Genomic DNA, 14949 nt, shown 5'->3' with positions numbered 1-14949 from the left:
GGTGAGGGGCGACAAAGGCGGCGCGCGCCTCGCGGGCGGGAGGAGCGGCGGCAGGGGGCGGGACCGCGGCGCCGGCGGGCTGGGGGCGCCCGGGGCGGGGGCCGGCGGGAGGCGAGAGCCGGCAGTCCAGGCGCGCCGGCGCTTGATTTTGGCGGGGTGGGCGACGACTGGGTTTGGGGTGAAAGCCTTGAGTCTTTCCTTGAGGGGAAGGAAGGCTTGGGGGCGGTTGCGGGATACGGGTCTGAGAATGAGATGAGGATTAAGGGGAGAAAGGGTTAGAAGGCAGGGAGCGGAGAGTGAGGAAAAGCCAGCCAAGGAGGTAGGAAGGAGGCAAAAACCGGGGTGGGCATTAAGGAAGTCAGCCGGGCAGGGCATGAGGTGAGGAAAACCAAGGCTTGGAAGAGGGATCCTGGGGTGAGGTGGAAGAGCGAGGGTCTGCAGGGGAAAGCTTTGTAGGGGGTGGTAGCGGCGTGAGGGGTGCTGCTGTGGGACTTGGAAGTGGGAGGCACGGAGGGGCAGAGCCGGGGTAATAGTTGGGAGCCGAGGAGAGAGAGAGTGATTAAGAGCCAGACGTGACAAGGGTGTGAACTAGTGCCGGGCGAGATGAGCTGGAGGACTAGGACCGGCGGCGGTGGGGTGAGAAGCGCGAGGTGCTGAAAATGGCATGGGTCAGTGGTGGGCAGTGGGTGTACATTCTTCAAAGTGAGAGAAGGTGAACGAGACACCGGACTACTCGTACCAGGTGGAGTTGGGAATAAGAGCGTAGTGGAAGGGTGGGAGGAAATAGAGATGAGAGATGGGGCGTTTCTAAGGCAATCAGGGACCCGGAAAGCTGAAAAGAGGAAGGGGGTAAGAAGTGATGGCGATCTGGGACAGGGTCACTGGGGAATTGTGTTGATTGACGAGGTTCAGCAGGATCCAAGGTAAAAACAGTGAGGTGAAGAGACAGGGCTAACAGCAAGCAGACCAGTGAGAAGAGCAAGGAAGAGGTGGGCCCCAGGGTTTGAAGGATGAGATGGGGAGTAAGGGAAGAGAACAGGGTTAAGCGAAGCCGGGGGAGTCCTGTTGGATGCCGAACCGGGGTAGACCAGCCCTCACAGGGGTGGGGATCAAATGTGCATGTTGTGGGGAGATACTCCAGAAGGGCTGCCTGTGTCAAGGCGCGGGCTCCATGGTGGAGGATCAAGCGTAGGCAGCCTTTGGTGCGGAAGAGGAGCAACCATGGTGAGTGAAGAGAGACCTAGAGCTAGGGGTGAAAACTCAGAAGTAAGAGTGGGGGGGGGGGGTAGCAGGAAAGGAATTCTTTGTTGAGAAGAGAATTGTGTGTTAAAACTGAGTCCTTTTGTTCCTAAAAGTAGGAAATTCCAGAAAGCCCTTTCTCTCGTCAAGGAACCTGGAATCTGCTTCTACCTTTCATTGCGTTCAGTTTGACTTTTCATGTCCACTTTGAAAAGATGAGACCCATTTTGATTTGATTTTGTTCTTGTCTGCATGATAAAGTATGAACTCAGTGCTCAACATCTCAGCATTTCACTAGGGTTCTGATCCTGGGAAATGGGGTGTATTTTTTCACAGGGGTCTGTGCCCGTGTAGTGTGATCCGTGCTGTGTGGTAGCAGTGTTGTACCTGACCAGCACGCACTGGCCAGACAGCTTTAGAAACAGTGCTTTCATTTTCAGTAGAGATCCCAGAGCTGTTGAGATAAAGATGAACATCTTTTTGTTTTGATAAAATCAACCAGGTTTTTTTTTGGTGGCTGGAGAATATTGAGAAATCATTTCAGAGGAAGGCAGATAACCAACCAGGAAAGTTTGCTGGGGAAGAGATTTAAATCAGGGCTGTGAGGACTTTGAGTTCCTAAGCTGTCTTTAGCTTTGTGTGGGACGTTTCATACTGTACTAGGGAACTCACCTACTTAGCAAAATGGAATAAAGACAGGGAGATGTGTAGAATGGTGGAGGATTTTGGAGTAGAATTTATCTCTTAGGTTAAATAATGAATTTATGAGTAATTTTTATCATGAAAAACAATTATAAGATAATGTAAGCTGGCGCCTTGGGCAGCTCCACTGTCTCTTCTGTTTTCTAGTTGTGAATAAAGGCCATATTAATATTAATTTTCTAGAAGCTTTGGATTTTTAAGACACTTTTGGAAATCAAAAGGAAGATAAGAAATTTGGGACAAAATTTAGGTTATTCTTACTGAGTATTTTGTTTTGATGTTTTTATTCTGAAGCTTTTACATTTAGCTAAGAATGTGAACAGTTAATACTTTGCATTTGATGGTGCCAACGGATAACATATAATTCCCTTAGGGAAAAAATGCAAACTGTTTTTGTACATTCAGATACACAGAGATGCTTTTTTTTTCAAAATTGTGTAAATTTTGGATTGCCACTGTTTTCTGGATGTTTGTATTAAAGACGAGGTTGAAGACACTTGTAATAGTTAGCAAAGATTCCATTTTGATTTGTGGCTATCAGAAACATTGGTTATTAATATATGTGAATAATTTAGAATCTTGAATCTTTCTGAATTCAGTGGCTGTGTTCGTGTATTCTGGATTCTGTTAAGTAGGTATTCGAGGTGACTAGTTTGCTTTAGCAGTTTAACAGAGGATTTTTTTAAAATTACTATTTTTTGCTGCTAAGTTTCAAGAGGATTAGTCTGAAACGTTAACTTTCAAGCTGAAGAGTGACTTTCATATGAGGTGTCTGTTTCTTTGAGAGGTGTGTGCATATTCCCTTCCTTTACAGGTGTATTTGGGCTGGCTCTACTATGAGGTTGTACTCTGTGTGTGGTATTGCCATTTTAAGAATGTAATTGTTTTATACTTGGTATCTTTATATAAATTATTTTAGACTCATTTGATATTGATGAAGAAGAAAATATAAACTATAAGATCAACCAAGGCAATCTGTTTGGGTCCTGCCTTTTGTTTGTGTATGCTGCCATACAAAATTGCGTCTTGCTGCTAAATCACCCACTCTTATTTGCTAAGCAAAACACTTTTAAGTTTATATTTTCAGATTTAAATAGGTAGGTTGTACATAATTAAATGTTTCTCTGGTTAATCGTAGATTCTTTGGATGGGAAGAAACCTTGAAAGGACCTCTAGTCCTTTATCCTGCAACTTCAGTCAATATCCCACTTAAATCATCCCAGGTAGATAAGAATTTATCCTATTTTCATAAATCTTCAGAGGTAATGTGGCAACCTTTGAAGATAATCTTCCAGCATGTAATTATTTTCTCTATAAGGGGAGTCTGTCTTCTGTCTAACCAGCACACACTTAATCTATATTTGTATTTATTCTCTCTTGCCCCATTCTCAATTTTTGAGTAAAATTACCTGATTACTATAGTATTAAGAAGACTCTAGGTCTTCGTAAACTTCATAATAGTAGCTACCGTGTATAGTGCTTTTGTGCGAGACACAGTTGTAAGCCCTTTGCATATTGTAACCCATTTACTCCTCACAGCAGTCCTGTGAGGTTGGCACTATTACTCTTCCCATTTCACTTGTGAAGAAATAGAGGCTCTTTCAGATTTAGTCATTTGCTCAAGGTTCTGTTCAGACGTTTCTTTTTTTTTTTTTCCTTCTGCTTTTCCTTTTATTCGCATTTATTTGATGTTGCATTTACTCCGGGGCCGTAAGTTTTTGTTTCTTGTTTCTTCTGGGAGATCTTCTTCTGAGCAACCTCCCCTTCTGCTTTAGGAACCATTTGTTCCTTTTCAGGGAGGATCACCATCTCACTGTGGCAGGGGGAGCTCAGTGTGGGTTAATCCACCCGTGAGCTCTGTAAGTTCCGCGCTGCATCTTGGGAGCTTCGTTCACCTGGCTGTGCTCAATGACCGGAGAGTCTACGTGTAAATCCTTAAGTGCAGCGTTCCTCTCTGCATTTTTAAGTATGTGCAGTAAAAACGCTGCCATCTTTGTGCGCCACCGACCCTGTGTCCAACCCCGCTGTTTGGCCTGGGCTCACCTCCCAACTCCACCATTGTAACGACGGAATGGCACACATGGCTTTTGTAACGTGACATCCTTCACATACTTGGTGGCTTTTCGGAGATGCAGACCCTTGATGGCCTGGGGAGTTTCACGAGTGTTCTTAAAATGAACCCGTAGATTTGAACCTCTCGATTTACATGATTTTGTGGGGTTCTCTGGGTCAAGCGAATAGCGAACCATTTTCAGAGGTCACCTCAGGCCACTTTTGGGAAGAGAGCTCAGACGTGTCTTTAGCTACTTGTTAGATAGCTGATAATCTTTTAGTACAAATAATTCTTGGGGTTTCTTTTTTGGTCAAATACTAACTGATAACATACTTTTATTGTTGTTGCTCATAAGGGAGAATTCTACCAAATGGTGGGGATCAGATTTGAACCTTGGCATTTTGCCGGCAGTTTGTGTTCTGACTCACTTATGCTGGTATTACCTTTACTCGACTGGTGTGAAGTCATCCCTCACCATTGCTGGTTTATTTTAATCCCTTAAGAGGTCTTGTTTGCTGGTCCTTGAATTACTTCTGTGGTTCTGTTATTAACTGTTTCTCAGGCCCTTTCTAGATGAGACAAACACCATAAGCGTTATGTCCAATGCAAAAATTACATTAGGGTTCTTACATGCTTTTTTTTCATTATAAAATTGTATTTATAAAGCAAAACAATCCAAAAACAATAAAAAAAAAATGCCTAACTGCATTGCAGGTTAATGGTTACCTGTCTACCTTTGTAGCTAGAAAATGACCCAGGACTTGTTATGTACCCTACAGATTTACAGTTGAGAGATTCTTGCCCGTTGAGGAAAGATGGAACTCAGATTTCAGTTCAGATATCCATACGCAATATCTTTTCAGACTCTTGGTAAATTTTTACTACCTTCTTTTTGTTTCCTGTGTAAATAATATGCTAAGTACATTTGCACAGGCTTTAATTTGGTTAAATAAGTGATCCACTCATTTTTTTTAAATTAAGACTTTATTTGTTTAGAGCAGTTTTGGGTTCACAGCAAAATTAAGAGGAAGGTGCAGAGATTTCCCATGTTCCCCCTACCCCCACATATGCACAGCCTCCCCCATTATCAACATCCCCCACCAGAGTCATTCATTTATTACAATTGATCCACTCGTTAAAGAAAAAACTAATAATTAGTTTTTACTAAGTGCCCAGCGTGAACTAAGTATGGCAGTTGATTAAAACTCACAACAACCCTATGAGAGAACATCTGTTGTTAATACTTTATTTTTTTGGTGACTTTTGGTTTTTGTTTTACGATGTTTCAAACTTATAGAAAAGTTGCAAAAATGGTACAAGAAACTTCTATACATCCTTACACAAATTCACCAGATTTCATTTTGCCCATTTGCTTTATCATGTTATCTCACTTGAGTATTTTTAAACAAGTAAATTTAAAAAAGAAATAAATGGTTATGAAGACCTTAATTTTAAAAAGAGAAGGGAAAAATGTCTTGAGTGTATCAGCAAGTTGATATGTGTTTGATTTTAGTCAAGCATGTGAAGCAAAGGAATCTCAAGATTGGATGTAGAGTGGATTTTGCGGTTTTATGGTTTGCTGTCTTCAGTTTGTTCTGAAAAACATTCTTTTACCTGTAAGTGATAAGTTTGTAGGCCCCTTCCGCATCAGCAAAAAACTGTGTCTGGCAGTGTCCCCTCTGCTGGGGACCTCCTCAGCACCTGGCATGATGTGCTCACACATGAGTGGGTCCTCAGGATATGCTGGCTCCCGAAGATGTAGGGGTGACTGGTAAGTGAAAACAGGAGCCACAGGGCTGTTGAGCATCGTGACTAGGACATATTTAGATGAAATGTATGTTTTGAAAATCCTCATGTAGCTCTAAGGAGCTGGAAAAGATCTAAGTGCAAAGTGCAGCGCCTGAAGAACATTGGTTGCAATGAATACAAATAGGTTTGCCTAAGGTAAGGGAATGAATATAAATATTGTAACATTCTGTGACCTCCCCCAAAATAACCTATAACCATTTCAATTGTTGTCCTGTAAGAAGATTTAATCTACCCCATCCCCACTGCCACCTTCCAGCTCATGCTCAGTCTTTCTTAAAATGATAGCCTATCCTTTTGATAAAGGCGTGACCTGCAGAGGCCTGTCCGATTTCAGTGGAAGGACTAGTAGCTGTATTCTGATAAATGTAAAATACAGCACATGTGAGCTTCTTACCCCCCCACCCGCCTTTTTAAGTGATCATCAAAGTAATGAAATATAGCTCCTTATTAAAGCTTCTTGTAATAATTCAAAACACTTTGCTTTCATAAGGATGAGAAAATTACAAATTATTTGGAAAGCATTTTCAGTCATGCATTATTGTTTCTGAGGCATGGGCAGTTTTTAAAGACTAATACTGTGTTCCTTTTCATTTACATGTTAATAGAAGTCTGAAAAGTAAGGTGCTCTTGTGGAATTTTCAGGGTTGTTTTTATTATATGTCACGTTGTAAACAGCATTCTGTGACAGGTATTTTCTCTCTTTGTCTTCTATTGAGCTAATTAGTAATTTACACTCTGGTAGCATCTCTTCCAGCCTCACTGTGTGAAAATGCCTGCTACTCTGTGCCTTGCGTGCAGCCTGGGCTGGCACATGATTGGGGGCAGATGCTGGTTAGCACATCAGAAGGATCAGGGCTCAAATTTGTTTTTGTGTTTTTAGAAACACAGGTTTTTGTATATGCCCTGCCCCTGCCCTGCCGCCCCTCCTCCCTCACCCCCCAGAAATTTCAATAGGAATGTTGTGACCTCCTATAATCCAGAGTGACTGTCCTTGATTCCATTTGGGCCTGTTTTCTATTCTGTCCCCACCCCCACCCCAAATGGTGTGGGATTTGGGGAGGATTAGCAGGGCAGTGTAGCATAGTTGAGAGCCCAGAAAGCTGGTTTTCACTGCTCCCTCCCGTCATCAGAATACAGAGCTTCTTGTCATTGTCTTGAGAACCCAGAAGTCCTTCTCTTGCTGGGCACGTCATGTGAGGGCTGAGAGGCAGCACTACTGCTAGTGAGTTAGGAAGATGCTTTTGCTATGACACTCGTATCCCTCCAGAGGTGGGAGAGGCCCTAGCTTTGCATCAGCTTTCTCACAATGCAGCTGCGAGTGACCCAGAGAATTTACAGCTAGGCGTTAGCACTTTGTCACGTTGGTGTTCTGCTCTTTCCTGCCCCCTGCTCCATCTCTTTCAGTCCCTGACATGGGCAAGATGATGTGTGGTATCCGCCATGTGCTTACTCGGATAGGCCCTGTGTGCATATTAAAGTAGCAAGCGCTTCTGACTTTGGATTAAAGTCTTAAGGATCAGTTTGTTTAGGGAGGAACATAAATTTCATTGAGAATGAAAGGAAGGGTAGAGAAAAGGGTTTACTGATTTATCAGTTTGGAGTCAAAACCTTTCTAGAATGCCAGATAATTTGTGGTACTTATTTTTGCAGTTTTGGATACTAATTTATCAGGATAATAAGGTCAAAGTCCCTGTTAGAACTGGTTAGGGTCCCCTTGACAAAAATTGTAGCCTAGAGATGGCCACAAAGAAAATCCGGAAAGAAAATGTGTGAATAGCTCCGTTCAATGCTAATAACATTATCATCATAGACATCTAGCCTCCGACAGTAAATCAGCTCTCATGAACAGAGGACATCTCATTTACTTAAGCATCATAGAGTATGTGGGGCTGTGTTAGTGTTTTGCTCACATTCACTCCTTTTTCGCTGTTCTAGTACAACTACCTATATCGATTGTCTTGATTATTTTGGAAGTTCATGGCTAGATACTAATTATACTCTTTTGCTTTAACATCTAAAAGAGGTCAAAGGCCAGATTAATACGCAACATATAAAAAGTAAAATATCATCAAAGTGGACTGATCACACCAAAGGGTGTTATGAGTAAGTAAAGGTGAGGAAATGAATACGTGACTATGGAATTGAATATACTCTCTTAAAAGAAACATTTCTAAAATGTATGGCATAGCTTGAAGTGCTGATACCAGTGCATTTCAGGTGAAAGGTAAGTGCTTTAATGAAGAGAACAAATTTATTTGTGGTCGGCTTCATTGTCTACTCCATGCTAAAACCCCCAATTGGTTAAATATTACCAGTCGCCCCAGTTATACTGTTAATCTGCTTCTTGAATTTTTTTTCTCCATAGGCAATTCAGCTTAGCCTACAATTAATAATAAATTTAAAATCTATTTAACCTATAAATTCAGTAATCGTAGTCATTTAAATAAATACAAAATAAAACACATAATTACCACTGTTTTTTTAAAAGATTTTATTGGGGAAGGGGAACAGGACTTTATTGGGGAACAGTGTGTACTTCCAGGACTTTTTCCAAGTCAAGTTGTTGTCCTTTTAGTCTTAGTTGTGGAGGGCGCAGCTCAGCTCCAGGTCCAGTTGCCGTTGATAGTTGCAGGGGGCACATTCTTCACCATCCGTTGCGGGAGTAGAACCAGCAACCTTGTGGTTGAGAGGACGCGCTCCAACCAACTGAGCCATCCGGGAGCTCAGCGGCAGCTCACCTCAAGGTGCCATGTTCAATCTTAATTGCAGATTCGAGCAATCGAGTCGAGCAATCGAGTCAAGCAATCGAGTCGAGCAATCGAGTCGAGCAATCAAACCAGCAACCCTGTGGTTGAGAGCCCACCGGCCCACGCGGGAATCGAACCGGCAGCCCTCGGAGCCAGGAGCCAGGAGCACGGTGCTCCAACCACCCGAGCCACCGGGCCGGGCCCATAATTACCACTTTTTACCTATCAGATTGAAAGATTAAACAAGTTGATGATAGTAGAGGATGAGGATGTGGGGAAGTTGGAACTTTCACACATTGTTGGTGAGAATGTACGTTTTCTTGAGGTAAATTTAGCAATGTCTGTTGGAATTTAAAATGTGCGTACCTTGTTACCCAGCAATTCCACTTCTAGAAATTTGTCCTGTAGATATAGTCATACACTTGGATGAAAACTGTGATTACAGAGTTTTTCTTTACAGCATTGTTTGTTATAGCAAAAAAATGAAGTCCATCTGTCAGGGCCTGGCTAAATAATGTATGATTAGTTCACACGAGGTGGAATACCACTAAGCTGTTAAGAATGCAAGGGATCTCTATTTGTGGATCTAGAAAGATGCACATTAAGTTATTTTAAATAGTCACATGATAGAACAATATGTAGAGAATATTCCTACTTTTGTCAACTATTAAGGGCTGTCATTGAGGTGTTCCATTTTTGGGGAGGAGGTAACCACTTTTTACTTTCTATACGTGTGAGGAAGGGATTATAACTGAGAACATCTTCATGAAGGAATTTTCTGTAGTAGTAAGCGAGACAGAGGAGGGCGGCCAGAGAAGAGAACTGCTCCATTCATGTGATGTACCTCAGTCAGAAGCTTTTGAGTCAGAAGTGAGCACTGGAATGGCAGAAAGAGCGCATAGAGGAGAAGTTGAGGCCATTTGGTGGAAGTTTTAAAGGTACTGAGAAAGGCCTGCGTTTGATTTGAAAAGAATCTATAAAATGGAGATAATAATAATAGTATTTAGTCCATTGGGTTGTTGTGAGGACGATTTAAATAACGTGTATAAAATGTTTAGAACAGTGACTGACACATATTCAGTGCTCAGTGTTCGCTATTATTATTGAATGAAAACGTGATCTTTTGTAGGCCTGAATAAATTAATGAGTTGTCTTTGTATTATGTGCAGTGACGATTCTGCTGACCCTACTGATAGGTCATGCAGCTTGGGTTTTCCAGTAGTAATGATGGTTGGCCCAAACTTTCCCATTCTTCACTTTTGAACCTCCTACCTACCAACACTTAGTATCAAAATTTGAAATACTGAAGCATTACAATTTTAGACATACGATGTCCTATAAGTTGCTATTGGTTTTGTTAACCAATATTATCATGTATACTAGTTAACATTTGGGGTTTGTGAAAAAGAGGGGAACAGGTAATTTGGGGGAGGGACATCATTTTCTGTGCCTAAGGGGTATGGAATAGATACATCACTTTGCACGGCATGTGTTAGTTTTTGTTAGCAGTACAGTAAAATGAGCATATTAGCTACGACACCTACATTGGCAGCCAGCAGTTGGCTTGTGAAACCTTTTAGAAAACAGAAATCTGGTGAGAAGTGTTCCTGAGCAGTTGAAATACATCTTTTGGGGGGAAATTACATAGAACAAAAAAAGTAGAAAAAACTTTTCCTCTGAAAGTAAATTGTTTCCCCCCTGAGAGCCATGAGAAAAGATATTTTACCTGTGGACTGAGATGTGACAGTCTAATTTTAGAGGGCTTTAGAGTTCTTTTTGTATTTCAACTTTTCATTTTAAATTTCTCATTTAAAGAACTTCAAAGTATGTATGATGAAAAAAATTATGAACATAAATTTTTATACTATAAAAAATTAAACTTGTCTATTTTAAGAATGATGAATTTCTCATTTTATAGTGTGTATTCTAATGTAAATTATTTTTCCATTCTACTTCCAGTTAAAATGTATCGTAAAACAATCTTTTTGAGGTTTTTTCTTTAAACCCTTCAGCAGAAATAACAAGAAAAATTTATATTTAAGCACAGGACTTGGCACAAGTGATGTTCAATAAATTTTTATTGAATAAATTAATGTATGCATGAATGAAAAACGTTCTGAATGTGGACTTCATACCCTGATTTGGCCACAGTCTAGCACTGGTGTATAAAGGCTCTCTGTTCAGCACCCTTCCCGTGCCCGGTGCCCTTTCCCACCCCACGGGCACGCTCCCTAATGTGTTTGCTCTCTGTCCTTGATTCTGTATGCCTCTTTGTAAAATATGTAGTGATGTTTTTTGTGTTGTATGTATCTTTAATTCCAAAATTGCTCATTATACCACACTTTTGTAGAATTTGGCTCTAGAATTTTTCCTGTAAAAATGCTGTAGGTCTTGCTCTGGTTTTTCCTTTTTTCATTCAGAACTAATTTAAGACGTATGCATGTTTTTAGAAGTACATTTGGCTAATTGGTCCTAACTGCCGCATAGTATTCCGTGGTGTGCTTCCACTCCCATAGAGATGGATCCTAGGCTACCGTAAACAATGCTACCAATAAACAGTCTTGTACATTTCCATTGTGGATGTGTATCTGAGGAGTTCTTTTGGAGACGGACTCAGGAGTGGCATTGTGGCATAAATATGGTCAGGCTGCTGAATGGTTGTATCAGTTTGCACCCCACAGGCATTGAATTCCCCACTACCCCAACACTTGCTTGGTATTCTCCATATTTTTCATTTTTGTAATTTAATAATGTCTCATTTTAATTTATATTTTTTAATTACTAGTGAGTTTGAGCATTTCTTCATCTCCTAGTGAGCTGTTTCCCTTTTGTGAAATAAGCATGAAACAATAAGCATAGTATTTTATTTATTTTTTTTAAGCTAGAGGAACTTTTGGTTATGCATTATGTTTTGTAAGATATTAATGTATTTTCTGAAACTTCAAAAAGGGAAGAACATCAGACATTAAGTAGAAACTTAAAGTATTGTTTTCTTTCTGATTGCAAGAAGTGATGAAACATTATTTTTAAGCATGCAACTTGAAAGCTATAAAGTATACTACAATTAAACCACCTTGCTAATCTATTCTCATTGTCTTCATTTATGCTAAAAATTGAGAGCAAGTGTTTTCACCAGAGTAGATTTGGTCGGAAAATGCTTCATCCCATTAGATTTTTAAAATCTCCCCTGGACAAAAATCAGTAGGATATATATATATATATATATATATATATATATATATATACACACACACACATATACATACACACACACACATACATACACACACACACACACACACACACAAACACAGAGGGTGCTATAAAAATGTATACACATTTAAAGAAAGGGAAAAACTGTATTAAAATTATGCGGATGGTGACCACTTTGAGCACCTCTTGTAATTGCAGAAGTCAAATGTGACTGGTAGTAATCTTTTGTTCTCGATGTATATTGAGTGTTACAATTTTAATACAGGTTTTTCCTTTCTTAAAACGTATATACATTTTTTTGGAGACTATATATATATATGATATATATATATATATATATCATATATATATCAATCAGATCCAGCTGTTTCCCTGTTTGCAGTCTCCCTAGATGTCAGAACACTGAGTAAATATCAGTCAACACTTCTGCTTGCCTGTCCGTGAAGAGCCCAATGCTTAATCAATAAGCACGGCCTTAACACTCATTAACTATAAGTAGATATAAATATGATAAACAAGCACCATATTATACTCCCGGTTTTTCTGTGAAAGGGCAATAGAAAATATAGATGTTTTAACTTATAAAGTATTTGGGGATAGAGAAAAGCATATTTCCTAATTGAGATCCCAGCAGTTGTTTCAGATTTGCACATGAATCTCACTATTTGTTCATTCCTCAGGAAAGGATGAGTGTGTGACTCAAAATATTTTTGTCCTTATTCCAACAGATTCGTAGAATTTGTGCTTTTCTGAGGAAGCAATACAGTTTTTTAAGTGTTTTCATTTCTGACTAAAGTGTGATGCAATCAAGTTTTCCTGTTGACTTTGGTTTAGCATCTGCTTGACTAAGTGAAAAAGGAAGTTTAAGTTGTGTCGTGATTCATGTAGCCATAAACTATGAACTTTTCCCATTAATACTATAATGTGTTAACATGATTTCTTTCATTTTTCTCTTTTTTGCTGGTGTTGTGGTTATTTATGACTTTTGAGTAAATATCTATCAGCAAATATTTTCTCCTGCTCTTAATTTCAAAGGCACACTCTATGCTAGAGTTTTCCAAATACTTTGGTATTGCTCTGCCTTGAAAAATATTTCCTCTTGTTTTTTTTTTCCCTTTAGAAATATTGCTTGGAAAATCTTATTTTTAGATGTGATTTTAAAACATTTTAACCTTTCGAGAATCTTCTAAAATTTAATATATATCAATGCTAAACCTGTATATAGCATAAAAAGTATACTACCTGCTTTTTCTCTCCCCAACATTCTGCCTTTCCAGGTATGTCCATTTTTCTACTCTTTGAACTGTTTGTTTTGGTATTTAGTGCCATTTTTCTAAACAGTGGCCTTAGTCTGCTGTTTTTAAAAATGTATACAGGTTGTTCTCTAGACCTGCACAGCTATCATCCTGGGATCTACCTTCGCACATATCCTAGGTATTTCCTTCACCTCCCTATGTTGGGATCCCTGTTTCCTGGACCCCATATCTTTCTCCTTTATTGTTTATACATTAATCAAGCAGTTCCTCTAGAAAGTTCCTCAGAAAAAGGTGCATGGGACGTAAATTTGTGAATTTGCATGTATGAAAATGTCTTCATTTTTCTCTCATACTTGATTTGTAGTTTCCCTGGGTATAGAATTCTAGATTGGAGAGTATTAATCTCTGAATTTAACATGATTTGCTCTTGATTTCTAGTTTCTATTATTATTGCTAATCACAGTCTGATGATGTTCTGATTCTTGATTTTTTTTTTCCTCTCCCTGGTTGCTTTTAGGATCTTATCTTTGTCCCAAGTGTTCTGAAATTGTATGATAATGTGCCTCACTGTGGGCCTTGTTTTATCTGTTATGCTAGACAGACTGAGGGCCTTTTCAATTTGGAAACAGATTTTTTTTCAGTTCTGGGGATTTTCTTGAATTCTTAAATTGTAACCAACCTCTCCCTTCTCCCCTTTGCCCCCAGTTTTCCAGTTTTTTTTCTGTCTGGAACTCTTATTATTTGTATTTGGTATTTATGGACTGATGAATCCTTTAATTTTCCCATGTTTTCTATTTCTCATCTTTTTGCCTTTTTGTTCTACTTTCTGGAAGATGTCTTTAACTTCATTTTCAAACTCTTGTAATGAGTTTTGTATTTCTGCTGTCCTATTTTTAATTTTCAAGAGTTTAATTTTCTCTGAATGTTGCTTTTTAATAGTTTTCTATTTTTGTTTTATGTATGAAATAGCTCTCCTCTGAGTATATTAATTATAATTTAAAAAAATTTTTTCAGCCTCTTGTACCATCTCTGTTGCCTTAAAATACCTTCACTTGATCATTTGTTTTGGTCTTTCATTTAGGGAATTTCCTTAAATGTATAGCATTGGCTATCTTACTTATATTCCAGAAAGAGCCACTGAAAGCTGAATTTGCCAGAGTGGGGGTTTCTAAAAGTAAACTGTGGTCTTCATTATAAGGTGATTAGCCAGGGACCCACTTTTTTTTTTTTTTTTTTTTTTGAGGGTTCATTTCTAGCAGTCAGTATTTGTAGGTGTTTTTCTCTTGCCCAGGTTCTTCCCCAGAGAAAATGCTTCAATCACTGGCTTATACACCTGGCTGAAACATTTGGGGAGCTGAGTGGGAGAAGAGCTGGGGATATTTACCGTTCAGGATATCAGCTTTCTGTTAATCCTCATGTTTTTACGCTGATCAGGCTGCCCCTAGTCGTGCCTAAGTAGAGTCTCTTTAGTTTTCAGAGAGCAAACGTCCTACCCTCTGACCAGTGGCTACTTGGAGTTAGGGTGGGAATCTTGGGGTAGATTTTTCACCCTTTGTACAGCCCTGCCTGCTATCACCACTGTAGAGGTGTTCTGAGCTTTTCTGGTGTATTTCACCATAATTCATTTTGCTTTCGGCTTCCCCTTAACGTGCTCTTAGCTTCTGCTTGTTTTCCTCTGCTAAATCCAAAAATTTATCCATTTGCTTTTCAGCGTCTAGCAAGATCGTAGTTGTTTCCTATTCATTGTGCTTGGGGATTTCATGTTTTTAATGTCATTTTAGTGGAGTTGTGGGGAGAGCAGAGGTCAATGCAGGTGTTCAGTGCATCATGTTTCCTGGAAAATGCAAGCTTATTTCTTTGATGCCGTTGCAACACCAGACTTAATAGGCAGATGGCTTATAGCAATTGCAAAATTTTGCAAAATTATGTG

The 14949-nt window shown here is 39.6% G+C and overlaps 1 protein-coding gene across 2 annotated transcripts in view; it reads left to right on the top strand.

Annotated features, from left to right (window-relative positions):
- Positions 1 to 14949, top strand: part of USP49 (ubiquitin specific peptidase 49) — a 72408-nt gene that overhangs the window by 231 nt on the left and 57228 nt on the right. The window contains exons 1-2 of one of the 2 annotated variants that reach the window (XM_033102639.1): positions 653 to 1224; positions 3080 to 3164. The exons of the other annotated variant lie outside the window; for it this stretch is intronic. The gene's annotated coding sequence lies outside the window, so the exon portion shown is untranslated. Of the gene's footprint in view, positions 1 to 652; positions 1225 to 3079; positions 3165 to 14949 lie in introns of those variants that run through there. 2 annotated transcript variants of the gene reach the window in all.

The sequence above is a fragment of the Rhinolophus ferrumequinum genome, chromosome 3, assembly GCF_004115265.2.
Source record: "Rhinolophus ferrumequinum isolate MPI-CBG mRhiFer1 chromosome 3, mRhiFer1_v1.p, whole genome shotgun sequence".
Lineage (NCBI taxonomy): Eukaryota > Metazoa > Chordata > Mammalia > Chiroptera > Rhinolophidae > Rhinolophus > Rhinolophus ferrumequinum.
Note: the sequence above shows the minus strand (reverse complement) of the source record. Positions and strands in the feature narration are given on the sequence as shown.